Source organism: Mus caroli, chromosome 11 (assembly GCF_900094665.2).
Source record: "Mus caroli chromosome 11, CAROLI_EIJ_v1.1, whole genome shotgun sequence".
Classification (NCBI taxonomy): Eukaryota; Metazoa; Chordata; class Mammalia; order Rodentia; family Muridae; genus Mus; species Mus caroli.
Window position 1 is genome coordinate 49,734,883 of NC_034580.1, and position 4,983 is coordinate 49,739,865.

The 4,983-nt window shown below is 46.2% G+C and overlaps 1 protein-coding gene across 1 annotated transcript in view; it reads right to left on the bottom strand.

The window, feature by feature from the left end:
* Positions 1–4,983, bottom strand: part of Lyrm7 (LYR motif containing 7) — a 27,783-nt gene that overhangs the window by 2,667 nt on the left and 20,133 nt on the right. The window contains exon 6 of the transcript XR_002379152.2: positions 1,489–1,770. The gene's annotated coding sequence lies outside the window, so the exon portion shown is untranslated. The remainder of the gene's footprint in view (positions 1–1,488; positions 1,771–4,983) is intronic.

Sequence of the window (4,983 nt, forward strand, 5' to 3'; positions counted from 1 at the left end):
AAAAAAAAAAAAAAAAAAAAAAAGTTACCCACCAACCTGACTTCTATAAGTCTATGACTTCTAGATTTTAAAATGTATTAACTAGCATGTTTCGAATACCCAAAAATGTAAGTGGAAAGATACAACCAATGTACATTCATTTGTGTCATTGTTTGGTTTGAGACAGGATCTTACATGGCCCAGGCTGGCTTGGATGTAGCTGAGGATGACCTTGAATCCCTGATTGTCCTGCTTCTATATCCTATGTGCTAGGATTACAGGTGTGTGCCTTCTGTGTCCCTTCACTGATGTGTGTCTAGTGAATCTGCTGCCTCTGCCACCTTTACTGGGTGACTTGCATAGAGAGTAAAAGGCTTTCTCCCAGGGCTTTGTATGTATTGGCTGGACAGGCTGTGCTGACTCTGGCTGTAGGCAGAAGCTTCAATGTATCGTGGGTGTAGTTCTGCTCCAATTCCCAGGGGTAATGCTGCATGTGCTGACTGTCTCTGCTGGGGTGTATCACAACCAGCTGGGATGCAGCTGTTTAGTGTGAGATGGCCCACCAGCAGCTCTGGGTGTGATGTGCCTGGATGCAGGTATTCCATGCCCGTCAGTTCCTATGGGCATGTGAGGGTTGGGCTGTCCTGGTGGACCAGAGAGAGTGTGGCACAGCTTTCTCCTTAGTGACCCACTGATGTTGTTAGTGCCTGGAGCCTACACGGGTGACTTTTCAGAGAAGCGAATCCCTGATCTGCTAGAGGAAGGCTGTTCAGCTGCTTCCTGGAGCTGAGGGTGAGTGTGTGGTTGGTGTTTCTCAGACTTTGTAATTAGGCTGAGCTGAGAACAGGCTGTTCAACTGCTTCTTGGGACTGAAGGCAGAGTCATAATGCTGCCTGCCTGTTTTTTCAGGGGGCCTTGGTAAGTCAAGCCAGTTATGGAAGGCCATTGGGCTGCTTCCTGGGTCTGTGGGTGGGTGAGGAGGCCACACATCTGCTTCCTAGGACCTTGGTTGCCCAAGCTGCCAGGCTGTTTCCTAGGCTGTGGGTGGGTAGCTGAGGCCAGCCGGCTGTTTTGCAGGGCTGGGTTGTTCCTCTACAACAAGGCTTAGAGGTTTCAAAGTAGCAGCAGGCAACAGGAGCCTACGTGCTAGAAAGCAAAGTAGGCTGTGCTCTCCAGACAATGCAGACGCCTGGAAACCAGGAACTTGGAGTTTCTAACCATTGCAGACTGAGCAACGAATGTTACCTCAGGGATGGGTGGGAACTGTTGGAGCCTCCTGCTTATCTGTCCCTCTTCCACACCTCAGGCAAGATCTTTTAGCCCAGGCTCCTGCTCTCTAATGAGGATGACTGTATAAACTCCTGATCCTTCCTGCTCCCTTCTTAGTGCTGGGGGTAAAGGTGTGTAACACCACGCCTGCTATATGAAGTGCTGGGAATCAAGCCTAGGGCCCTGTGCATGCTAGGCAAGAATTCTACCAACTCAGCTATAGCTCCAGCCCCTGCTTACCTCACTTTAGGGGTAAAATCCCTCTTACTCCAGGGTTGACCTTAAAAGACTGTGTGGTAAATGCTGAATGCTTGGCTTCATTCTTTGTAACTTCAGTACACATCTCTACACTCTGCAAAGACCAGCCTCTAGTCTTCCAGTGAAACAGTTGGTTTTCTTCATTGTGGTTTTCTGTTGAGGGACATAGTTCAGACACCTCTAGTAGGCATCATGTTCCCATCCTCCAGTAGGGGGCGCTGGTTAGACTAGTCTCTTTCTTGGGGTTTATAGGCTTCTTGGTTTCTGGGAGTAGAGTGGGGAAACAGGCACATGAGATTGAGATTAAGAAAATCTGCATCAAGGACTGGTAACGTCACAAACTACAATGTTGCCTGTTCTTAGTCTATGACTCTGTGCTCTTTATAAGCGCGTATCAACAACTGGTCTAAGCCATAAACCAATGAGAAGCCAGGGAAACACATCTTCCTTGTTGGTTTAACTGTCAGCATTTTGTCCTGTGGTGATGATACAGGCCTTTAATCCCAACACTGGGGAGGCTGAGGCAGATAGATCTCTGTGAGTTCAAGGCCAGCCTGTCTACAGAGTGAGTTCCCAGACAGCCAGGGTTACCTAGAGAAATTCTGTCTTGAAAAACCAAAAACCAAACCAAATAAAAAAAAAAACCAAAAAACAAAAAAACATCATCATCAATAACAAAACAACAACAACAACAACAACAACAACAAACCTCACCATTTCCCCTCTGGGGATGCTGAGTAAGCTCTGCCTGGTAGGTTATCGCCAGGAAAATAGTCTCTTGAGTTAAGTAGGAAGTGAGGCTGCATGTGTGTTCCTAATAGATGTTTTTCTCCTTCTCTAATTCATCTTCAAGACTAGCTTTGAACTTTTGAACCTCTGAGCTTGTCTCTGCAGCGCTAGAGATGGAACTCGGGCTTCACGCACGCTAGGCAAGTGTCTGTCATGTGAGCGGAATCTCTGGCTCATTCTCTTCACTTTTGTATAGAGCTAGGTGCGGTGGGGTTCTATTAAAATAATTCCAACTAGGGCTGCTGATAGGGCTCAGAGGGTAAAGATGCTTGCTGCCAAGTCTGACAGCCTGAGTTTGATGTTTGGGACCCGAGTGATGAAAGGAGAGCACCAACTCCTGGAAGTTGTCCTTTGACCTTCACACGTGTCGTGTAATGTGACCATCTCCTCCCCAAAAACTAATTTTTAAAAAATTTAAAATAATTCTAACTAGCATAGCATCAGTTTTGTTTTGTTCTGTTCTAAGTGCTTAGGGGTAAGGACTCATGCTTCTATGCACATTAGGCAAGATAACCAGAAGTCCCCAGGGGGACCACACTCATGCTTTCCTCAAACACACCGTTTTCAGTGACATAACCATGCCTAGAGTCCTGTCTCCTGATCACCCTTTAGTGGACTTCTTTTTTTTTTCCCATGTAAGTCAAACGAGAAAACCATTAGCTGAACGGATGACTGGAAGGAGCTTTAATTCACAGGGCTCTCGGCTTGTACCCAGCTTCTTACCTCACAGACTCCATGCTCCTCAGAGAAACACTCAGGCGCCTCTGGCATCAGAGGCAGTGATGGCAAGCACGGTTTATGTTCCTGAGATGTGACGCAGAGACCTGCAGGAGCCTTCTCTCCTCAGCTGCAGGGAGTGTTGGCTCAAGGCTCACTGGCATGGCTCTCTGCTCAGAGATTCTGCTTCTCTCCTAGCAGGCCAGGCCTTGGTGCCAGGACACGGAGTCCCAACCTCCTGCTTTAGTGTGACCAGATTCTGAAGGTCATTTCAGCCCCAGGCTCTGCTCCATCTTGTCCTCTTCACTTCCCAAGAGTTCTCTAGTTTAAACCTCCCACGAGCATCTTTGTCCCTGGGAACCCCAGCTAAAACATTAGTCTTTTCACTTTCCTGGTTTTTGTTTTTTGTTTTTGTTTTTTAAAATCTATGTAAGCTGTGTGTGGCTGGAAGCTCACGCTCCCACGGAGTGCCCCTCCATCACCAGCAAGAGCTGATTTCCCCCTGAAGCAGGCACAGGGTGCACACCTGTCTGTAATCCCAACCCCAGGTGGGAAGGTGAAGGCAGAAGGATCAAAAGTTTTAGGTCAGCCTCAGAATATAGTTTGAGGTTAATCGAAGCTATATGAGACCCCGTCTCAAAATTATTATTTTTTTTAAAGATTTTATTTATTTATTATATGTAAGTACACTGTAGCTGTCTTCAGACACTCCAGGAGAGGACGCCAGATCTTGTTACGGATGGTTGTGAGCCACCATGTGGTTGCTCGGATTTGAACTCTGGACCTTCGGAAGAGCAGTTGGGTGCTCTTACCCACTGAGCCATCTCACCAGCCCGAGACCCCGTCTCAAAATTATTTTTAAACCTCCATTCATATTCTTTAAAACGGAGTTAGGTCTAGAGTTATTTTATACTTTGCTTTTGTCTTTAACTGTGTGTATATGTGTAGTCACACACATGTGAATACAGGTCAGAGTGGAGGGGAGGGTGTCACACCCCTTGGAGCCAGTCACTATGATCTGGGTTTGGGGACCTGCAGAACTTGAGTTCTGCTGCTTGCAAGAGAAGTACATATTTTAACCTCTCAGGCCCATTTAATATTTTGTTTTCGCCGGGCGTGGTGGCGCATGCCTTTAATCCCAGCACTCGGGAGGCAGAGGCAGGCGGATATCTGAGTTCGAGGCCAGCCTGGTCTACAAAGTGAGTTCCAGGACAGCCAGGGCTACACAGAGAAACCCTGTCTCGAAAAACAAAAAACAAAAAACAAAAAACAAAAAAAAAAAATTTTGTTTTGTTTGAGATGGAGGTCTCTCTACATAGCTCTGGCTGTCCTAGAACTCACTATGTAGACCAGGTTACCTCTGCCTCCTGGGTGCTGGTATTAAAACATGTACATGATCATGGCCAGCCCCAGTTAATATTTCTTTAAGCCCCACTTATATTTCTTTAAGATAGTAAGACTGGGGGCTGGAGAGTTGAGAACACTGTTCCCTCTTCCAGAGGACCTGACTTCAGCTCCAAGCACCCAATTCAGTCTGGTTATGATCATACATAACTCTTAGTTCCAGGAGATCTGACACCTCTAGCCTCCACAGGCTTCTGCACTCACATGCACAAATCCACATGCACGCATGCACACGCACGTACACGCACACACACACACACACAATGAATTTTAAAAAGAGTATAAAAGATAGTACCACATCACATTGTGTATTACATCTTATAAACAATTTTAAAATATTTTTATTTTTTATTTTATGTGCATTAGTGTTTTGCCTCCATGTATGTCTGTGTGAGAGTGTCAGACCACTGGGAACTAGAGTTCCAGTGCCAGCTGCCATGTGGGCACAGGAATTGAACCTGGGTCCTCTGGGAGAACAGCCAGTGCTCTTAATCACTGAGCCATCTCTCCAGCCCCCTAGACAATACTCTAATAAACTCATTATTTGTTTTTTTTTTTTTTTTTTTT